This window comes from Sarcophilus harrisii, chromosome 2, assembly GCF_902635505.1.
Source record: "Sarcophilus harrisii chromosome 2, mSarHar1.11, whole genome shotgun sequence".
Classification (NCBI taxonomy): Eukaryota; Metazoa; Chordata; class Mammalia; order Dasyuromorphia; family Dasyuridae; genus Sarcophilus; species Sarcophilus harrisii.
Genome location: NC_045427.1, coordinates 208885325 through 208909667, shown reverse-complemented (window position 1 = coordinate 208909667; position 24343 = coordinate 208885325). Strand labels below are relative to the sequence as shown.

The 24343-nt window shown below is 36.5% G+C and overlaps 1 protein-coding gene and 1 pseudogene across 1 annotated transcript in view; one reads left to right on the top strand and one right to left on the bottom strand.

Annotated features, from left to right (window-relative positions):
* LOC100925481 overlaps positions 1–343 on the bottom strand; it is a 33899-nt pseudogene extending 33556 nt beyond the window's left edge.
* A 110-nt stretch (positions 344–453) lies between these two features.
* HPCAL1 (hippocalcin like 1) overlaps positions 454–24343 on the top strand; it is a 186289-nt gene continuing 162399 nt past the window's right edge. Inside the window, exon 1 of the mRNA XM_003757869.4 lies at positions 454–728. The gene's annotated coding sequence lies outside the window, so the exon portion shown is untranslated. The remainder of the gene's footprint in view (positions 729–24343) is intronic.

The window sequence follows — 24343 nt, the reverse complement described above, 5'->3', positions numbered from 1 at the left end:
GATCGCCCCCCCAACCTTTTCCCTTGCCTCTTGCTACCTCCCTCCTCCGCGGTCCTCAGGTGAGGAGTCGGAGGTGAGAAGGCTAGAGAAGGGAGAGGGAAGGTCCATAAGGCGCGCTGTGGTAGGAGGTGTCCAGCCTTGGTGCCTCCTCCATTTCGGCCCCGCCCTCGTAATAGAATCTGGTCTGCGAAGGGTGGAGGCAGGAATGACGGGCCAGTCCCAGGGCTCTCGGCTGGAGGGGCGGGTCACTGAGGGGGATCTCTGCCTGTCCCTTCCTCGCTCCTAGTCCCCTGCCTCCCCTCTCTCCCGCGTCAGCGCCAAACTTCAGCGCAACGTGGTCCATCTCTAGCCTTCTCCAGCCCCCTTAGGTAGCTGCTCGTCTCCCCTATCCCCGCCCTCTCGGCCATCCCTCCCGCCCCGCAGCTGCCGCCGCCTCCTCCTTCCCTCGCTCCCTCCCCCTTCCCCATGCGCCTCCACCTCGTTTCCTCTTTTCTCTCCGCCGGTTTCCTTTTGTTTTCCTCGGTGGCGATGAGCGCAGAGTTGGAGCGGCGGCTTGAGCGGGAGGGGGGCCAACGCTGCTAGCCTGCTGGCGAGGCGCTCAGCGGACGCCGCCTCCACGTCGCCCGAGGAGGAGAGTCCCGGTGCCGCGGTCAGAGAGCCGGAGCCGGAGGCGGAGCGGGAGCGGGAGCCACAACTTGGGGGACCTGCTGCCTCTTCGTTAGGATCCGGTAAGGAGGTGGAAGCAAAAGAGGGGTGTGTGTGTGTGTGTGTGTGTGTGTGTGTGTGTGTTGGTTTAGGCTTCGCTATTTCTGAATATCTGTCACCCCTGTCTTGTCCCTCCCTAAGCTTTCACAGGCTCAGGGGCATCTTTGAGACGGAGGGTTCCCACACCAAAATCAGTAAGTCAAAGATCTGTATCCTCACAGGGTGCATTTCACTGCCTGGGAACCTCGCTAATTCACTCTGCATGAAACATTGTGAATTGGAGTGATCTGCGTCTGTGTCTCATCCCAGGACTTGGCAGTGAGCTTCCCGAGGGCAGAGAGGGTGTTTTATCTGTGGAGAGCTGGATTTAAAGTCAGAGGTCTTAGGTTTGAATCCCTACTCTAACACTAACTAGCCACGTGATCTTGGACTAGTCGTTTCTCCTTTCTGGTCCTCAGTTTCCCCATCCAGAAAGTGAGGATTTGTGACTGGACAATCTCTAATGTTCCTTACAAACATTAACACCGTCTGATACGAACTGAGTGTCTTTCTCTGCTCCCGGTACCGGGCTCTGCTCCCAACAGGCATTCCCCCAGCATTTTGCTGGTGGAACAGAATTTTTTGAACGCCCCTCTCCGGGATGAGTCCTCTAACCTGGCCTTACCCTACTGTTTTGTGCACAGTGCAGAGACTTGAGGGACCCCTCTCCTAATCACCGTTTGCCTAAGCTAGGAGACCAGTGAATCTGAGGTTGCAGCGCAGTTTGGTTGCTGAGTTTGTGCGTGCAGGTTCCCTCCCCTAACCTCCCAGCCTTGTGGGAATTTCCTTAGTAGTGGTGGTGAAAGGGACCGTGATCCTCGGGTGCTGCTCCTGATTCCTTGATGAGGAGGCGATTTTCGCAGATCTCTCTTGGTTTCTTTAAGATTTGAACGCGGCAGGTGGAGAACGATTTAAGATTCTGAATTCTTAGGCAAAGGGGAGGGGACGCTTGACTGCAGTTTATGGGGTCGGGAGCTAGTACTGCCACCTTGCCTTCGTATTCTTGCCTACTGGAGATCTTTGCATCTGGGGGTGGGGATGAGGGAGTTTATCACAATTCTTTCTGCTTCCTTAGTCTATTCCCCAGTGCTCCCATTTCGGTAGGGTATATCTCAAAGCTAAACTTTACTGACCTTTATTCATTATTTTCATTTTTTTAAAGCCTATTTTATTTTGCTTTATGGTGACTGGATGGTTCTGGGATTTTCATTTTTGTTTTGTTTTTATTTGGTAGCTTCAGCTTCTTTGATTTAATGGGAGGGCCCAGAATCTAGGAAACTTAAAGCCCTGGTTAATCTTTTACCTCCTGGTCCACTTTCAGCCTGGGCTTAAAACTGAGAAACTGTCCTCTGGGATTCTCAAAGCTTAGCAGTGGAGTCACAGCGTTGACTCTTCCTGGAGTTATATACATCCCTGGAGTAAGTAAGCCATGCTATCGAGGGTCTGGTGTGTTTTTTTTAGGGGCTAAGTGGGAAAGAGGCTTCCCTTCCGTCTGGAGGGCAAACTGCTGTAATTCAAAAAGCCTTCTAGCTCAATAAATGCAAATGCTTTCAGGCTTGTGAAATGTCTGAGACTTGCAGGGAGTGACTGTAAGTAGGACTGTGATTGCACAACCTTGGTTCCTGGACTCAGCCCTGCCTGAGCCCCTCTCAATTCAGCTTGGCCCTAGTTCTTAATCATAGTTGAATGCCCTTCCTATTTCCTCCCATCCAGTATCAGAATCCTTGCCCTGCACAAAACTGTTGAACAGAAAATTTCAACCTTCTTTCTGTGCTTAGTGACTTTTCATTACTAAAATCTCCTTTGTTAGGAATTGTCTTCTAGTCTACTCTCCATCCCTAAAGCAGGTCTGTCTCACAGCTGATCAGCAAAGGGGTGATGGTAGTGATGACTCCCCCCTCACCACCCATATCTTCATATTTCTTTATGTATTTGTTTTAAATCTTCAGTTTTAAAACCTCCCACTCACAAAATTACACTCTACTGAGTGTGTATGTGCCTCAAACCATTACCAAGATTAGCTCTCTCTCCTCTCTCTCTTACACACACACACAAGCTCTTGCCAACTCTGCTTCACTGTTTCCTACTGTCACTGGAAAGTAAAGCTATGGTAACGATCTTCCTCAGCTTTGAGGTGTGCCTCTCCCTTGAGAACTCCTACCACCTGATGCTAGCAGGGGACCTTCAGTGGCTTTCAGGGATAAACTGTTAATCCCATTTCCACTGGCCCTTCTCTGCCTTCATCCCAACAATTTCAAGACTAATAGCAAAATATTAAAAATCACCCAAATAAATTATATTGGATCCAGGGAACAGCAGACCTTATCTATGTTTGAGACAGCTTCAAAATGATCTGTTTGTCATCTGTTCCATGACAAGTTGGAAACTAACAGCTTGGTTCTGCTGGAGTATCAGATTTGATTCCAGAGTCATAAGTATCCCCATAGTAAATGGTTTCAGGGAAGCTGGAATGCTTTGTGGCTTTTGAGACTGAAAACAAAAATCTCTTCTGTTAGCTTTATGTAGTTTAACTTTGGAGTGGATTGAAAAGCTTTAGACTGTAGGTGATAAATTTGAACCCACTCCTTGATTTTTCTTGCAAACTTGGTGACAATGACATATCTAGAATTCAACTTATTTCCGATTTCTAAAATGATTTTGCATCTTTTTGGAGAAAATTGGGCTTGCATCTGTGAGTCTTCCTTTTCAAACCCATAATCAGATAATCAGATTCAATAATAATAAAAATTTAAAATTAGCTTGTCTTTCATAGCACTGAAGACAGACCAAGGGCTTTTTTCTTGTTTGAAACTAGGCTTTTGTTTCAAGCAAATCAGTATTTTGATCCCAGATCCATTTCTATTCAACTGTAGGCTCTCTTGGAAAAGAACGCGTAATTATAGAGAGGGTTGGTGGTTTCAGTAGATAATGTACCAGATTGAAAATCCAGGGAGCTGTGTTCTATTCTTGGCTTTGCCACTGACTTGTGGTGTGACTTAGTGCCCCTTTCTACCAGTATTCTCTGTCTTAATCAAGTTTTTTCCTCGTTATAAAATAAGAAATCAGCTTGGTTGTGAGGACATTCTAAGAATATATTGAGTGTTGGTCTGCTCTCTATGTGAAAAAGAACAAGATAAATCCCTGTAAAGCATTTATCAAACCTCTCTATAACAAGGTTAACCAGAATCCCACTCATTTTCAGCAAGATCTTCAGCAGTATGGTTTTAGTATAGTCCTTTTGAAATATTGTCACTTTAGTAGAGCTCAGTGCTCAAGTAGAAATATAAAAATCTAGAATATAAAGGCTTATAGTTTCTGTTTGGCCTGGCAGGTATGGTTATATATATTGGAGTGAATGGAATATACTTGTTGATCCAGATCTTTCTTTTGGTTTATGCAAACTGCATCAGGAGATGTTTTCTTGTCACTAGAAATACTTAGTGACTTTGTAGACGAACTTGGTGAAAGTGAAGGTGTTTGTGGGGGATTGGAGATTTACCTTTGGGCAAGAGATGACCTCTAAACATAACTAAGGAGTCTAGTTGCAGTACAGTCAGAAGATCATTGGATTGGCACTTAACAATCCTGGGTTCTAGTGACTTTGTCATTGATCATGTGACCTTAAATATATTACCTATAAATAAGTTTTTGTGACTTTGAATAAGTCATTTCCTTTCACTAAACCTCTTTTTCCTCATATGAAAAATTGCTAGTTTGAACTAGATGATTCTAGGTCCAAGACCCACTTTCCTTTCTTCCTCTTTCCTAGAAGAGGCAGCTCTGTTTTCTCACAGTATGTCTTTCAGCAAGCCAGGTTATGAATGATTTAAGAAATTGGGGAGACATCATTGTGGTGAGATACTGAGCTTAGGTATGAACCAATGATGATGAAGAATCCTTGTAGAAAGATCCACACTCTAACAGGTAAGATACACTTTAAGCTACTTAAGTTAACCTTTAGATTGGTATGCTATTTGTATTAGAGCTGTTCACTCTGAAGTATACCTAAATTGTATGTATTTAATTGTGGAAAAAAACTTTAATTTCATGAGCTGCAAGTATAAACCTGATGAGGATTATATGTTTTTAAAATAATTTGTCGGTACAGTTTGATGCTATTTGTGTCTAAAAGTTATAATGTAATGAGTATGGGCATTTTGTGTTTTTTAGGGATAAAACTCTCCAAAATATCTACTAGATTTGCCACATATTCAGATGTATGTATTTATATCTTTGTGTATCTTCCACAAATCAATGTAATAAACATTTCTTAAACCTCTGATTTGTATACAGAGGAAGACAGGCAGCATGGTATGATGGAAAGGATTTGTTGGAGGACCTGGGTTCAAATTATGGCCCTGCCAATTGTACCTATGTGACTTCAGGCAAGATACTCTCACCTATTTGGTCTTTAGTTATTTCTTATGCTTCTAAAAACACGATGAAAGAAACAAAACAACATAAACAGTGATAACTAATACACTGAGGTCTGGAATATGTATTTGGTCCAGGGAGAGAGATTAAAAGATTGGCAGGTTTATACTTTGGTCTTTATGGTTGATCATTCTCTCTCTCTTTGAGTGTGTGTGTTTCTTTTTCTGTCTCTCTTTCTCCCATCTTTATGTATATCTGTATGTGAACGTACATATATGTATCTATACATATTGATTCATATATATATATATATATATATATATGTATCTCTATATATATAATGAAAAGTTGAAATAATTTTGGCTCCCTAACATCATATCATTAATTCTATTTTAAGTTTATAATAAACTAATGACACAAGAGGTGGCACAGTTGATAGAAGCATTGGGATTGAAGTCAAGAGTACCCGAGTTCAAATTTGATTTTAGGCTCTTTCTAGCTGTGTAACCCTGCATAAATCACTTGCCTCAGTTTCCTTATCTATAAAATTAACTGGAGAAGGGAATGGCAAATCAGTAGCTTTGCCAAGAAAACCTGAAATAAGGTCATGTCACAAGTGAACATGCCAGTCAGTTGGGATAGGATAATAAACTGAACAAATGACTATGATTTCTTTCTTAAATATTATTTTATTTTATTTGTTCCCAATTACAGGTAAACAAATTTTTAACATTTATTTTAAAAATTGAGTTCCATATTTTCTCCCTTTTTCCTTGCCCCATCTTTGAGAAGGCAAACAGTTTGCTATAGATTATATGTTTACAGATGGAAAGTATCATCCGCATCCAGAGGGAGAACAATAGAAACTGAATGTGGATCAAAGCATGGTGTTTTATCTTTTTGTTGTATTGTTGTTTGTTTGCTTGTTTTTTTTTTCTTTCTCATGTTTTTTCTTTCTTTTTTTGATCTGATTTTTCTTGTGCAGAATGATAAATATGGAAATGTGTTTAGAAGAATTGTACATGTTTAATTTATATTGGATTGTTTGCTTTGGGAGGGAAGGAGAGGGAGAAAAATTTGGAACACAAGGTTTTGCAAAAGTTAAGGTTGAAAACTATCATTGCATTATATATTGCATGTATAAAATACTATTAAAAATAAAAATTGATTATATACGTGCAGTCATATAAAACATTTTCATATTAACCATGTTGTAAAAGAAAACAAATACAAAAAACTCAAAGAAATTTTTTAAAAAATATTATGTTTTGATCTGCATTCATACTCCATCATTTCATTCTCTGGCGTTGGATAGTATTTTTCATCATGAGTCCTTTGGAATTGTCTTGGATCCTTGTAGTGCTGAAAGTAGCTAAGTCATTTAGAGTTGATCATAATCAAATAGCTGTTACTGTATACAGTGGTCTCCTAGTTCTGCTCATTTCACCTCTCATCACTTTGTACAAATTTTCCCAGTTTTTTCTGAAACTGTCCTGCTTATAATTTCTTATCGCGTTATAGTATTCCATCACAATCATATACCACAACTTGTCCAGTCATTCATCAATTCATGGATATCTTTTCAGTTTCTGATTTTTTGCTGTTGCAAAAAGAGCTGCTATAAATATTTTTATGCATATAGGGCCTTTTCTTTTGATCTGTTTGGGATACAAATTTAATAATGGTATTGCTAGATCAAAGGATATGCAGTTTTATAGCTTTTTGGGCATAGTTCCACATTGTACTTCAAAATAGTTGACAATTTCACAACCCCATCAGTGGTTCATTCATGTTCCAGTTTTTCTACATCCCTTCTAACATCTGTGATTTTCCTTTTCGATTATATTAGTCAATCTGATAGATGTCTGGTGGTATTTCAATTGTTTTATTTTGCATTTCTTTAGTCATTGGTGATTTAGAACATTTTAAAAAATATGATAGCTTTGAGTTTTTTGTATGAAAAATCATTTTCATATCCTTTGACCATCTATCAGTGGGAGAACAAATTACTACTATTTGACTCAGTTCTCTATACATTTGAGAAATAAGAGTCTTTATCAGAGAAATGTGCTGGAAAAATATAATTTCCCCAGTTTTCTAATTTCCTTACAATCTTGGCTACATTGTTTTTGTCTGTGCAAATCTTTTTAAATTTAGTATAATAAAAATTATTAATTCTTTATCCCATAACGCTATCTCTCTTGTTCTCTAGGTGGCTAGATGATGAAGTTGATGGAATAATTAATGGTAGAGTCAGGAATATCCGAGTTCAAATCTGACCTCAGACATTTACTAGCTAAGTAATCCTGGGCAAGTCATTTAACTTTTGTTTGCCCTATTTTTCTCATTTCTAAAATGGGAATAGTAATAGCACATATCCCAGGATGTTAGGTTAAAATGCAATATTTGTAAGAAGCTTTAAAAATCTTAAAGTTACATATAAATGCCATTATTATTAATCCCTTTCCAGGATTGTTGTGGGGATAAAATCAGACAGTATTTGTAAAGTGCTTTGTTAACTTTTAAGTACCATATAAAAGTTAGTGATGATGATGATGATGATGATGATGTTTGTTGAGGGGTTTGGCTAGAAGAGATAACCAGAATATTTGAGGTAGGGAAGATAGAAGTGTCTTTCATAAGTTGTAGAGCTGCCTCAGGACACATAATTTTCTCTTCCAAAATGCAATTTCTTAGTTGAAACTCCCTAATCCAGATAATATGCTTACAAAGATTTATGGCACTGCTTACATGATAAAATCTCCTTCAACCTGTGCTCAATAGTTATTAAGAAATACTCCACCTGTCAAAATGTACTACTGGCTTGAAGGTATACTAAACCTGCCATTTGAAGGTAATCAGAATTTTCTGAAGTTGATGTGAAAGGAACAGATTTTCTCTATAGCGTAAGGGAGCAAGTAGTGGAAGAAAGACATCTACTAATCTCATCAAATTGGCTCCATAGACACAATATGAGAGACATCTAAATCCAGAGAATAAGAAGGTAATAGAAGGTAAGATCCTTGATGGCCCCAACAGTTTAATGTGTTCTGGTATCTCCTGCCATTTTGGAGAAGTACAAGGGATCATAGATTTAGAGTTGGAATAATTCTCTAAATTTCCCACAACTGTCATTTCTTACTCTCCAGTCATATCCTATTTTATTAATATCCCATAGTTTATTCAGCCGTTCCCAATTTGAAGGATATTGTTTTTGTTGAGTTCTTTCATTTGTGTCTGATTCTTGGTGACCCCATTTGGGATTGTTTTTGGCAAAGATACTGGTGTAGCTTATCATTTCTTTCTTCATCTCATTTTACAGATGAGGAAACTAAGGTAAAGAGGACTTGTTCAGGATCACATAGCTAGTGTCTGAGGCCAGATTTGATTCCAGGCTGTGTGTTGCATGCACAGTGCTACCTAGGTGCTCCAATTTGAAGGATACCCACTGCCTTTTTCTTTTCAAGAGACATTGTGATGTAGTTTTTTAATAAAAGGTTTTTTTGAACTTACAATCAGGAGATCTGTATTTTGAGTCCCAGTCCTGAAAGCTAGCTATGTGATCATGAGCAACTCATTTAATCCCTTTGTGCCTCAATTTTTTCATGTGTAAATTAAGGTTTATAACACTCTTATAGCCTACTTTGAGTGGTTATTTTGTCATTTTAAACAAAAGAGAAATATGTTGTTAATAGTAATAGTAGTAATGATCCATGACATTTTGTGTCTATTTTGTCTTTCAAGAAAAAATATAAACAGTTATATAGATGAGAAAATTGAAGTACCTAAATGAAGTGACTTGTTTAAGGTAATTTAGCTATTGGTTGATTTAGAGAGGCCTCTTTAATTTCTTTTGGGATTCAAATTTACTGTACTCTGAATCAGACTTTGAAGTAAAGTCATTATTTATGGAAACCTAATGACAGAAACTTGCAGAAAGCCAAAAGGGTATCCCAGAGACAGCTTTTATTTTGCACTTTGGAAAGCTGCCATTTTGTAATATAGGAAACTCAGAACACATCTGTGGGTATCTCTGTACTTTTGTCCTTAGAATCTCTCAAAGAGACTTAGAGGAGTGATAATTCCAAATTTAGGTATGGAAATGGAATGAATATTCAAATGGGTCTCATTGTAATTCATCATCAGGAACTGAACAGTGCTCATTGTTATGGAATCTTGATTTCCCTCATTTTGGTGAATGGAGAGCATTTATTGAAATTGTTGTAAGCATAGACTCTTTGGCTAAAGTTAACTCTCAAGGGCTACTCTCAAAATTAATAATCCTACATAGAATTAAGATTAGAATCAATTGGTGGGGAGATTTTTTTAGGATTAGGTTTAGAATTGACAGGCCCATAGTTGTCCTTCCTCTGTGAGTGCTCAGGGCCTCTGCTTTCCTTTCTGTGCATGAGACTGCAGTTTCCAGGATAACAAATGATCATTTTAATGGTGCTCAATCAAGTCCTCCATTTTCCAATTTTAGGTCCTTTCTTCATTACAACTTTATGATCCATTTCTATAGGAAATTTAGTATAGCATTTGCCTGGGGCATTTTACTGTATTTTATGTAGGGAAGGTGTATTCAGGGATGAGTCACTTTCTTTCCCTGGGTCTCAATTTCTTCAATTGTAATTGGAAAGGGGTGGTCTGGATCTTTGAGGTCTCTTTTAGCTCTAAATCCTGAGATTGTAAGTCATATCCATGATGATTGCATGGCACTTTTGCAGCCTTGCTAGATAATGTTATAATAGCTCACATTTTTTGCAGGACTTTAGGGGTTATAAGAGCATGTAGGTGGCACCATAGTGCACAGAGTACCAGACCTAAAGTCAGGAAGATTCATCTTCCTGAGTTCAAATGCAGCCTCAGACACTTACTAGCTGTGGGACTCTGAACAAGTCACTTAACCCCTATTTGCCTCAGTTTCTCATCTGTAAAATGAGCTGGAGAAGGAAATGACAAACACTTCAATATCTTTGCCAAAAAAAATCCCAAATGGGGTCACCAAGAGTTGGGCATGACTGAAATGACTGAACAACAATAGGGTTTAAAATTTTGGCACAATGATCTTGTGAGATGTTATTCCAACTTTACAGAATGAATAAATTAATGTTCTGAGAAGGAAAATGATATATTTGTGGTCACACAGACATTAAATTACAAACTGGGATTCAAACCTAACGTTTCCATGGGATCTAGAGCCAAAAGGATCTTGGAGATCATCTAGCCCAGCTTCCTCATTTTGACTTTGATGGATCTCTGCTCTCATGGCTGTGATAATAACGATATCTAGTATTCATCTATCTGAATATCTGTCTATTTATCTGTAAAAGGACTTTTAGTTTTGCAAGTGTTTTCCATTTGTTATCTTATTTGATCGTCACAACAATTCTGTGTGATGAGTACTTTTTATCAGCCCCATTTTGTAGATGAGAAAACTGAAGCTGAGAGAGGCTGATTGATTTTTCCAGTGTGAGTCAATTAGTCAATATATGGAGTAGAATGTTTGTAATAGCCCTTTTTGTAGCTACAAACATTTTTGCACATATGGGTCCTTTCCCCTTTTTTTTATGATCTCTTTGGGATACAGATCCAGTAGAGATAACTGCTGGATCAAAGTTTGAATAGTCCTTTGGGCATAATTCCAATTTGCTTTCCAGAATGTTCACAAGTCCACCAACAATGTATTAGTGTCTTAGTGTTCCCACATGCCCTCCAACAATTATCATTATCTTTTTGTATCATCTTAGCCAATCTGAGAGGTATAAAAGGCTACCTCAGAGTTGTCTTAATTTTCATTCCTCTAATCAATAGTGATTTAGAGCATTTTTATATGACTAAAAATAGTTTTAATTTCTTCATCTGAAAATTGTCAGTTTATATCTTTTGACTGTTTATCAATTGGAAAATGGCTTGTATTATTATAAATTTGAGTCAGTTCTCTATTTTAGAAATGAGGCCTTTATCAGAAACTTTGGGTGTAAATTTTTTCCCCTGTTTTATGCTTCCCTTCTAATTTTGGCTGCAAAATTTTGTTTTGTTTGTACAAAAACTTTTTTATTTAATATAATCAAAATGATATATTTTGCATTACCTAATATTCTCTAGTTCTTCTTTGGCCATAAATTCCTGAAAGGTAGACAATCTCTTCTTCTAATTTGCTTATAATATCACCCTTTATGTCTAAATCATGAACCCATTTTGACTTTATCTTGGTATAGGGTGTTAGGTATTGGTCAGTGCCTAGCTTTTGCCATGCTCTTTTCCAGTTTGCCCAGCAATTTTGTCAAATAGTGAGCTGGAAGTCTTTGTATTTATTAAACACTAGATTACTAAAGTCATTGGCTATTGTGTCTTGTGGACGTAGCCTATTCCACTGATCAACTACTCAATTTCTTAGCCATTACCAGATGATTTTGATGACCCCTGTAAAGCTTTTTTTCTTATTCTACTTCACAGACCCCTTGAAAATGTTTTATTGATGAACCCCACATTAAGAAATCCTGCTCCAGATATTATTAGGAACATGTAGGCTGCATCAGTTATCCCTTGTTCTTTTTTTTCTAGTCACACATTTCTCTGATGATATCTTTCATGACATTTGTCTTGTGCAATTCTATATTGGTAGCTTACTTTCAGTGGCTAACATGTATTTCTCCATTATTTTCAATGCTTCAGTTTTTTGTAGATTCTTGTATCTAAACTTGCAACATTACCATATTGTTAAACAAATGGTGACTTTAAAGAGATAATTTTTTGTTTGCTTATTGTCATGAAAAATATTCCCTTGTTTCCTGATAATCTAGTCTGCTGTAATCATTTTTACAGACTGATAGATTTAGAGCTAGAAGAGACCTTAGAAGCCATCTACTCCGAAATCTCTTCATTTTACATATGAAGAAAATGAAGCTGAGATAAAGATTAAATCTCTCCACCACAGTCAGGGAGATAGTAAATAACAGAGCCATGTTTTGAATGCTAATTCTCTAATTCTAGAACTAGTTGATCTTTCTCCTTCACCTCACTTCTGGGTTCACTTCAATAATGATCAAGAGCTTCCCCCATTTATTTGTTCATTCATATATTTACTTATTTATTCATTCATCCATCTATTTATTTATTTACTCATTTATTCATCTTTTTATTTACTTTTATAGATGAAGAAACTAAGATCTGGAGAGGGTAATTCTGACTTTCCCAAACTCTCAAGGGTAGGAGCAGAAGAGCCTGGAAGTAAAACCAGGTCTTCTGACGGCAACTGCAGACTCCACCTGGCTACACCCTATGTCTCCTTCCAGGTTGTCTAATTCAGAGTTTACCATCTTTTTTTTTTTTTTTTTTTTTTTTTATTTCATAGCTTTTTATTTACAAGTTATATATATGGGTAATTTTACAGCATTGACAATTGCCAAACCTTTTGTTCCAATTTTTCCCCTCCTTTCCCCCACCCCCTCCCCTAGATGGCAGGATGACCAGTAGATGTTAAATATATTAGAGTATAAATTAGATACACAATAAGTATACATGTCCAAACTGTCATTTTGCTATACAAAAAGAATCAGACCCTGAAATAGTGTACAATTAGCCTGTGGAGGAAATAAAAAATGCAGGTGGGCAAAAATATAGGGATTGGGAATTCAATATAATGGTTCTTAGTCATCTCCCATCTTTCACTGGATGTAGCTGGTTCAGTTCATTACTGCTCTATTGGAACTGATTTGGTTCATCTCATTGCTGGAGATGGCCACGTCCATTAGAATTGATCATCATATAGTATTGTTGTTGAAGTATATAATGATCTCCCGGTCCTGCTTATTTCACTCAGCATCAGTTCATGTAAGTCTCTCCAGGCCTTTCTGAAATCATCCTGTTGGTCATTTCTTACAGAACAATAATATTCCATAATATTCATATACCACAATTTATTCAGCCATTCTACTATTGATGGGCATCCACTCAGTTTCCAGTTTCTGGCCACTACAAAGAGGGCTGCCACAAACATTCTTGCACATACAGGTCCCTTTCCCTTCTTTATGATCTCTTTGGGATATAAGTCCAGAGAATGGCTTGATTTCTTATAAATTCAGAGTTTACCATCTACCTACAGACAGAAACAAAAGACCCCTGAGACGCTCAATCTTTGTTCTCTGCTCTTGCCAAAGAATTTCCCAATCACCCTCCTCAATATAGTTTATTAAAGATTTCCTAATTGTTTAATAGGAAACCAATTGCTGTAAATATAACAACACTATGAGACATTGTAATGTAAACTTAGGATGGAAAGAATAGGAAGGGTAGACACCACTAAACAGTCCTTTTTGTGCTTATTTATTTCCTTTCTGAGTTCTTTGTTGGTTGTATTTTTCTAGGCCCTTATTTGGGGGGGTAGGGGGAAAGGAATAGGGGTAGAGTAGCTAAAGAGAAAATTGTAGCAAAAATAGAAGCTTTAATTTTTAAAAAATAATCAGGATGGCTTAAAGGTCATTGTGGGCCCTAGTAAAAAGATCAGTACTCACATTCTATTAGAAAGATATGATTTGACCTTGAGTAATTATCTTAAGCTATTTTGCCTTCATTTCTTTATCTTTCAAATAGTTTGAACTAGATGAGATTGAATGTTTAAAATTCACACATACACACCTCCTTTAGTTTTGTCTATATTTTTCCAAATCAATTTTCCAGTGTAATGTTTTTCCTCCCATTGTTTTTTGCCAATTCTTTTCACAGAATCTAGTTGTCAGTATAGTCTTCATGTGTATTTCTAACCAGTTCAACTTATCTTATCCTAACATTCCTTAGTTTCACTCTGACACCTCTTTTTCTTTTTGACTTTTTTTCTCATTTGATTATATCTTAATAATTCCTTTAGTATGGAAAATACCAATTTTACTTTATCTTAAGGAAATCAATTGATAATGTTTTGTTTTTGCTTTTCCCCATATTGTTGAAGGTCATCTTTATCAAGAGACAGTTATTTAACTTTTCTGAATCTCAGTTTCTTAATCTGTTAAGAATAATAATACTTATACTATGTCCTTCTTGGGAAATGCACTGATGGAAATTTCTTTGTACATATTCAATCACTTTTGGAGAGTGCATGGTTATTCCTGGTTTTCTTATTCATTTCTTGATTTTAAAACTTCTTTCAAGCATTTATGGCAGTTTTGTTTCTTTTCAGTTTTTCTCTTGCTACTTTTTTTGGGGGGAGGAAGGGGGAATTTTGAAGATATTTATTCCCTCCTGACTTCTCATTCTGCCATAGAGTAGACAATAGGCAGGGTCAGAAAAACTATTCATTTCCTTATTCTGTCTTCTTATATGACCATGGGCAAGTCATGTAATCTCTCTAGGTTTCAGTTTCCTCATCAGTAAAACGAGACAACCTCTCTGTCTTTTCTGATCCCTAATTTCTGGACCTGTGATTTTCATTTATCTTGTATATAGTTTCTTCATACAAGGTTGTGTGTATGTTGTGTTCCCCATTAGGCTGCAAGCACCTTGAAGGCAGGAACTGATTGATTTTTGTCTTTCTTTGGGTTCTCGGCACTTAGTGCAGTGCTTACCACATGGTAGACACTTAATAAACATTGACTGATTGGTGTCACAATTTCTTTCGTCCTTCTGTGCCCCTACTTTTATAATGAATGATATCCAACAATTTAGAAAGATTTTACTGTATGTTTTTCTTATTTGATCTGCAAACAGACATAGTCTGGGTAGGTGGTTTTACTTCCACATTCCAGATAAGAAAACAAGCTGAGATGATAAATAATTTGCTCAGTCACATAGCTACTGAAGGGAGAACTGGGACTAGAAATGAAGCTTTCTGACTCTTATTTAATTCAGTATTATTTCCAAGAGTCTAGAAGATTTCTAAAATATGGAGTCTAAAGCTTTTTTGTATCAAGGACCCCTTTCCCCCCTTCACCCATTCTCAATGATATTTTTGAACATACAAAATAAAATGATTGGATTGCAAAGGAAACAGATTACATTGGAATACTATTATTAACATTTTAAAAACAAGTTTTTAGATCCCAGATTAAGAAACCCTGCTCTGTACTGGTTTTGATGTCAGAGAGCCAGAGTTAGTGTGCTGTATTTGTTTTCTATTGGTTGTGTGATCCTGAGCAAATCAATAGACTTTCTGAGTCTCAGTTTCCTTAAAAAAAATAAGTAAATAAAATAGAGATTATGATACTTTTAAATGAAATTATGGATATAAGGTACTTCTTACCTTCAAGACTCACATAAAATTATTATACAAATATTATATAATATGCAAATTATTAAATTTTACAGTATAAGGTATTATCCTCACTCTTTTTCTATGAAATCAAATAGAGGAGTGATGTATTTATTCAGACTAGAATTCAAAGAAAGTTTGTTGTTAAATTGACCTACAAATGAACCTCATAAATGAGCGACATTCATGTAATGGTATCATTAAGGTGGCATTTAGGAGACATAGGTAAAGGTTTTTTTAATAGAAGTATAGAGCTGAACCCAAAGAAGGAAGCAAAGAAAGTAACTGAGCAATCTTTATGACTTGGCTAGTTGATGACCGACATTTTTTAGCTACATTATTTAAGTGCTGTCTCTTCACTCACGAGGTAGTCTGGTATAAGAATAGAAAGAACACTGGACTTAGTACCAATAGAACAGATTCAATGCAGGCTCTGCTGCTTTCTGGCTATCTGATTCTCCCAATATTAATGTTTACTGTCTAGGTAACCATGGGCAAATGACTTCATCTCCCTGGACCTTATCTAATAAATGAGGGGGTTGGACCAGAAGGCCTCTGAATTCCCTTCCAAATCTAGATCTATGAAACTATGATGCTGTGGGCACTTACTAGTTTATAAAAATGATTCGGTATTTTTACCTCTTATCTAACAAGGTATTAGTGCACTTTATATCCTTAATTTGCCATAGAAATGTGAGTTGTTTCTGTTATTCATAATGATAGAGGAGTCAGTTTCCATATTCCTTCTCATTCTAGTTAGGTACATTTGGGAAGGGGGTCTTATCTTACTTCAATTTTATATCTTCCTCAGCTTAGCATAGTGCTTTGTATGAAGGAGGCAATTACTTCTGTTGAGCAAGATGCCTTTGAGAACCCCGGTGTCTGTTAACTAAGTGGGGTAAATAACTTTGCCCGATTCCAAACCTATCACTCTATCACTGTGCCATCCAGCTGTCACAACCTTTTTTGAGTAAGGTAGCATACTCAGATGCTATCAATGGACAGTTAGTTAGGTCCTGAGTTGAACTAGAGTAGAATGGCAGGGTTGTCTTTAAGAAATTGTTAAAATTCTTTTAATGGTTCTAAATTGTTATTTGAACAATCTCCTTTTTTTTTTTTTTTTTTTTTAATCTAGGCTATGGCAATCCTGTAGTTTAGATATATTTGCCAATATATCTAAACTACAGTTTAATTTAAAAATAACTATTCAAATCAACAAGCATTTATTAAATTACTATCAGTAAGACACTGTATTTATATTATAAACTTGATAGTCAGCAAAAAACAGTCAAATGAGCATTTAAGAATAAAAATCTTAGCACCAGACAGTTTGTCATTAACAAGAAAGGACTGAACAAATTAATTAAAAAATTAAGGTATTCCAGATGTTCCTCTTTGAGGACACCAATATGCTGAATTTCCTTAATCCCTGAACATTGTTGAAGTACCTAAGATGATAAATAATAATGGTATGATAAATTTAAAAAAGCTCAGTCACACCACTACCAAAAGGGAGAACTGGGATTAGAAGCCAAGCTTTCTAACTCTTATTTAGTTCAGTGTTATTTTCATGGGCCTAGAAGATTTCTAGAACATGAAGTTCTGAAGTTTTTTTGTATCAAGGACCTCTTCGCTCATCTCAATGATATTTTAGAACATACAAATTGCAAAGGAAACAAATTATATTGAAATGCTGTTATCAACATTTCTTATACAAGTTCTATATAAATTTTGTATTCACTCAAAAAAAATTGATCTAAACATACAAACAGAGAAAACCAAGTAGATGAAGAATACCTAGTGTGAAGTGTGGGTTGGACAACCTGATTTTGTTCAGTTGTTTTTGAGTTGTGTTCAACTCTTGGTGATCCTATTTCAAGTTTTTATGGCAAAGATACTGAAGTGGTTTGCCATTTCCCTTTCCAAATTATTTTAGCAATGAGAAAACTGAGACAAACAGGGTTTAATGATTTGTCCAAGGTCACACACAGCTAGTAATGTCTGGGGCTAGATTTGAACCCAGGAAAAAAAGTCTTCCTGACTCCAAACCTGGCATTCTATCCACTGTGCACTATAGCTGCTGAACTATTGAGAGAACATTTATGTCATTCAGATGTTACCAGTGGATGAGTTAGGTCCTAAAGTTGGGGTCGGGGTCCCTTTGAAAAATTGCTCAATTCTTTTAATACTTTAATACTTGAACCAACATCTCATGTTTAAAAAAAAAATTACTAAAGCTTTCTATTTTCAAAATATATATAGAAAAAAAACAAAAAAAAAAACCCATAATTTTTTTAGCATTCACCTTTGCAAAGACTTGTGTTCCAAATTTTTTCCCTCCCTTTCCCCACCTCCTTCCCTAGGTGGCAAGTAATCCAATATATGTTAAATATCTTCATTTCTTCTATACATATTTCTATAGTTATCATGCTGCACAAGAAAAAATTTGTTCACAAAGGAAAAAACTGAGAAAGAAAACAAAATGCAAGCAAACAACATAAAGAGTGAAAATACTGTCTTGTGATCCACATTCAGTTCCCACAGTTCTTTCTTTGGGTGCAGATGGTTTTCTTTATCACTTTGGTCCAATAACACCACTGGGAACTGGCCTGAATCATCTCATTATTGAAGAGTCAAGTCCATCAGAATTGATCTTTGTATAATCTTGTTGTTGCCGTGTATTATGATCTCCTTCACTTCATTTAGCATCAGTTCATGTAAATCTCCCCAGGCCTTTGTGAAATCATCATGCTGATTGTTTCTTATAGAACAATAATATTCTATAATATTCATATACCACAACTTGTTCAGCCATTCTCCAACTGATGGGTGTCCATTCAATTTCCAGTTTCTTGCCACTATAAAAAGGCTGCTAGAAACATTTAAAAAAAAATTTAATAGCTTTTTATTTACAAGTGATATGCATGGGTAATTTTAGAGCATTGACAATTGCTGAACCTTTTGTTCCAATTTTTCCCCTCCTTCCCCCCACCCCCTCTCCTAGATGGCAGGATGACCAATACATGTTAAATATATTAAAGTATAAATTAAATACAAAATAAGTATACATGTCCAAATCGTCATTTTGCTGTACAAAAAGAATCGGACTCTGAAATAGTGTACAATTAGCCTGTGAAGGAAATCCAAAATGCAGGCGGGCAAAAATATAGGGATTGGGAATTCAATGTAAATTGAATTCTTAGTCATCTCCCAGAGTTCTTTCGCTGGGTGTAGCTGGTTCAGTTCATTACTGCTCCATTAAAACTAATTTGGTTCATCTCATTGTTGAAGATGGCCAGGTCCATCAGAATTGATCATTATATAGTATTGTTGTTGAAGTGTATAATGATCTCTGGTCCTGCTCATTTCACTCAGCACCTGTTCGTGTAAGTCTCCCCAGGCCTTTCTGAAATCATCCTGTTGGTCATTTCTTACCAAACAATAATATTCCATAATATTCATATACCACAGTTTATTCAGTCATTCTCCAATTGATGGGCATCTACTCAGTTTCCAGTTTGCCTGAAACATGTTTGCATATAATCTCATATTTTTCATAGTCAGATTCCTCTGGTTATATTATGTGACTCTGAGTCAAGCCAGATTAACAGTTGAAAAACAAGCAACAAAATTGCATTGCTTTGTATCTTCCTTTCAGGTCTTTGGCAGTCTGGCCATATTATCGTATATTCTTTTATTTTCCAGTACCTGAACCAGTAGTTTAATGATTAACCTCTTTTTTTCCCCTAAAGGTCCTGCCTGAAAAAAGACCAGCTAAGGTTCTTTTGGAATTAACACATGAATTGATTGTATGCAAATGTGCCATTGAAGCCTGACTCTTAAATACATTTAGTCTCTAATCTTGTTTACACAATTAATTTGCTTAGCAAACTTCTTTCATAAATCCATTTAACGGTAAACTTTTAACCCTCTTGTCCTTTACCTACCAGTTCCAAATTAGTAGTCAATCAGATAGATATTATTTCATAATCTTATATATAAAAGACCTTGCTAATCCATGCTGCGTGTAAGGAACTTTAACCTTGAGAGGAGAAGCCGTAGGGGAAACAGGTCAGCCATCTTCAAGTATATGAAAGGCTGTCCTGTGGAAATGGGATTAGACTTTTTCTAATAAGCCCCAAATAGCAGAGCTAGAAGCAGTGGGTGAAAGTTAAATATATATGGATCTTAATAAATGCTTGTTGAAATATGAATGTATCTGGTCTTTGGAAATGTTTTTGACTACTGCTATTCTTTGGTAGAGAAAAATAGTAGAATTGGGAGCTTCCCAGATCTTCATCAGGTCCTAGTAAATAGAAAGCCTATCTTGGAATATGACTTCAGTTTTTGCCTCTGATAAATATTGCCTGTCAGGCAATCAACATTTATTAAGTACCTACTATATGCCAGACATTGGAGATAGAGAAAGAGGTGAAAGGAAGCATAAGGAGGTTATAAGCTAATGAGGGCAATGAGAGGCAAACACAAATATATTAACAAACTACATACAGTATAAATAGGAAATAAAAGAAAAAGCTGGGCAAGTCACTTAAACCTCTCAGGGTCCCTGGCAACTCTATTAGAGTATTATTATTTTTTAAAATATGTAACACAGTCTTTAATAAAGCATAGTCAATAAAAATCCCAAGCTTCTAAGTTTTTTACACTTATTATCCTAATTATAATAAGAACCGTTACCTAAACCAAGAGTCTATGGCCCTGTATCTACTCATTTTTTTTTTAAGCTTTTTATTTACAAGACATATGCTTGGGTAATTTTTCAGCATTGACCCTTGTAAAACCTTCTGTTCTAACTTTCCCCCTCCTTCCCCCCACCCCTTCCCCAGATGGCAGATAGACCAATATATGTTAAATATGTTAAATGCAATATTTGTATACATATTTATACAGTTATCTTGTACAGAGTATTTTCTATTTTGTGTTTATAGAAAGAATTTCTGTTACTGGGAGTTCCCTAGCACCCCTGAAATCAATGGTCCAGAAGAGAAAGGAAAAAGAGAGGGGTTGTGTGTGTGGGAGAGTCTCTTTTATTTGGAGTAATAGAAAGAGGATTTAATCCTGGATGTAGAAGACTTTGGCCCTAGTTCTGCCCCTCCCTAGCTGCTCTGTCCTTACCTAGCTGCACAACCCAGAAAGGGTAGTTAATTGGTCTTTAGGTTTTATTTTCCCCTGGGGAAAATATTTGTTAGGTTCATTTCAAATCTGAAATTCTTGTAGAGGACCTATATTTGAATTCCAGCTTTGCCACTTACCCTTGTGATCTTAGACAAATCACCCCACCTTTGGGGGCCTCAGTTTTTTCATGTTAAGTTAGGGGGTTTTAGTAAATTACCATTCCTGCTCTAAGACAATGAACATCAAATATTTTTTGTGTTTCAGATACTTTGCTTATATGGAAGGAATAAGGAGAAAAGGGGGTGGGGAGGCATGGGGCAGAGAGTGTCCTATTTAGCAGTGTAAACTGTGACATAGAGGAGAGCCAAATTATCCAAGTCAACAAATATTTATTAAGTGTTTACTATGTATCAAGAATTATGTCAAGGTCTGGGGATACAAAGAAAAGCAAAACAGTCCCTGGCCTCAAGAAACTCATATTCTAATGGGAAGAAAAGCATGTTCATGATACACCTGCACACACACATTCGTGCATGTGTGGATGTGTGTAATTGAGGAGGAAACAGAATAATTGATAAAAATTAATGTAAAGGGGAAGTCTAGGCAAAATGCTATGAATTATCTAAGAAGAAATCACTTGCTTGGGGGGGAGGGGAATGTATTCAGGAAAGGTTTCTCTCTTTTTTTCTTCAACTATATTATTTATTTTTTAACATTCATTTAAAAAATATTTTGAGTTTCAAATTCTCTACTTTCCTCCCACCCTTTCCTCATCCATTAAGAAGGGAAGAAATGTGATATCAATTATAGATGTGAAATCATGCGAAACATTTCCATTATTAGCTGTGTTGCAAGAAAAAGCATGGCAAATAAAATAAAAAATAATTGTTTTAATCTGCATTTAAACTCCATTACTTTTTTCTCTGGAGGTAGATAGCGTTTTTTCATGATAAGTCCTTTGGAATAGTCTTGGGTTATTGTATTGCTGAGAGTAAATAAGATCATTACACAGTATTGTTGTTACTATGTCCTAGTTCTGCTCACTTTTCTTTGTCAGTTCGTATAAGTCTTCCTAGGTTTTTCTAGAAGCATCCTATTTGTCATTTCTTATAGTAAAACTCTATTTCTTGTGCTAACTTTGGTCTAACAATCAACACCAAGAAAAATAGAAGTTCTCTACCAGCCAGCACCACATGGTTCTCATGTGGAACAATTGGTTCTAGCAAATTGAATGCTGTGGAAAAGTTCACTTATTTTGAAAGTATACTTTCTAGAAAAGTATACCTAGATGATGAGGTTGATGCCAGATCTAGCTTAGTGTTTGGGAGGCTCTGGGAAAGAGTCTCTTCTTTCCAAGACTTTCCTTCAGAGCCTCCCAAACACTAATGAACAGATCTATAGAGCTATTGTACTAACTTCATTGTATGACTGTGAAACTGGTGCCAGGCCAGGAAATAGAATTGCCTCCATTTGAATGGTCTTAGGAAGATTCTGAAGATCCCCTGGCAAAAGGAGGTGCCAGAGACTCAGGTCCTTTCTGAAGCTGAACTGCCAAGTATTCAAACTCTATTGCAGAAAGTGCAACTGGAATGGGCTGGCCACATTCTTTTTTCTTTCTTTTTTTTTTATTGAAGCTTTTTTTTTTTCCCCAACACATATGTAAGGATAATTTTTCACCATTGACGCTTACAAAATCTTGTGTTCCAATTTTCCCCCTTCTCCTCGCCCCCACCCCTAGATGTCAAGTAATACAATATATGTTAAACATGGTAAAAATATATATGAATCCAATATAGGCATACATATTTATACAATTATTTTGCTGCATAAGAAATCAGGTCAAAAAGGGAAAAAAATGAGAAAATATAAAATTCAAGCAAACAACAACAAAAGAAATGAAAGTGCTATATTATGATCCACACTCAGTTCCCACAGATCTCTCTTTGGGTGTAGATTGGCCACATTCTTTACATGCCAAATATATATTTACTTAAAAGACTTTTATTGAGAACTCATACAAGGCAAACACTCATGGAGGTCAGAGAAAGTGAAGCAAGGACAACATCAAGGGTCTTTCTGAAGAACTTTGGAATTGGTTGTGAGACATGGAAGAACTTATCTATGGCATGCCTGCAACAAAGAAGATGTTGTATTCTATGAGGAAAGCAGAATTGCAGGAGTTCAAAAGAAATATATGATGTGCAAATTCAGCGACATCTCCCCTCCAAATATTCATATGGAGTATTTTTGCCCTTCCAAGCTCATATTAGTCTGATCAGCTACTGCTGGACACATTGTACTTTGTTATTGTTTTAGATGACATTTTCAGTATATTCTGTTGTTTTTTCCTGAATAGTATTTCATTTTTTCCAAATACATGTAATGATAATTTTTAGCATTCATTTTTGTTCCAAATCCACCCCTCCCCCCATTACCTCCCTCTTTTCCAAGACAGCAAGCACTGTGATATAGGTTATACATTTACAATCATTTTGAATACATTTCCATATTAGTCATGTTGTGAAAGAAAAATCAGAAAAAAAGAAAAAAAAAAACAAATCAAAAAAGAAAGTATGCTTTGTTATGTATTGTTTCCATAGTTCTCTGGGTACAAATAATTTCCATCCCAAATCTATTTATATTGTCTTGGATCACTGCATTGCTGAGAAGAGCTAAACATATCATTATTGATCCTCACATAATCTTTAATTTACTATGTGCCATAATCTCTTGGTTCTGCACATTGCACTTAGCAGTAGTTCAAGTAAATTTTTTCTAAAATCAGTCTGTTCGTCTGTTCTTATATGACATATGAATGTAATTGAATATTATTTCATAAAATATTTAGCCATTCCAAAACTGATGGGACATCCATTCAATTTCCAATCCCTTGCCATCACAACAAGAGCTGCTTACAAACATTCTTTGCACTTGTGGATCCTTTGTTGGATCAGTCCACAACTCCACCAACAATGCATTAGTGTCCCACTTTGCCCATATCAGCTTCAAATTTTTTTGTTATTTTTTCCTGTTTTCTTTGTCAATCTAGAATATATGAAATGGAACCTCAAAGTTATCTTGGTTTTAATTTCTCCAATCAGTAGTGGTTTGGAGCCTTTTTACATTCGACTAGAAATGGCTTTTATTCCCTTCATCTGGAAATTGTCCATATCCTTTGACCATATATCAATTGAGGGGTGACTTATATTCTTTTTTTTTTTAATTAAAATTTTTTTTATTAAAGCTTTTTCTTTTGAAAACATATGGATAGCTAATTTTTCAACATTGACCCTTGCATAGCCTTGGACATACTGTACTTTGATTCTAACATAATTATATTATTTTGGTCCTGTCTGAGAATGAAGGCTAGTAACCAAGCACTTGCCTCTCAAGGTTGTTGGGAAGATCAAATGGGATAAGTAAACTCTTAGCACAGTGCCTGGAAGATAGTAGGTCCTTTACAGCTAATAAATGCTCCAGGCTGAGGGAGACTTGAGTTCAAATCTCATATCTGACTTGCTAGCTATATGACTATGGGCATATCAGTTAACTTCTTTGTTTACTCACTTGTAAATTGGTCATGGGACAGCTACTTGTTGCTGGGCCTGGAGTTTGAATGATCTTAGTTCAGACATTTACAAGTTATGCCCCTCTGGGCAAGTCACTTAATCCAGTTTACCTCAGTTGAGGGAATGACCTGAAGAAGGAAATAGCAAAACACTCTAGTATCTTTGCCAAGAAAACACCAAATGGGGTCACAAAGAGTTGGATGTGACTGAAACAACTGAACAAGAACAGATTGGTCATAATGATACCCTCTTGTGAAAATCAAATGAAAATGTT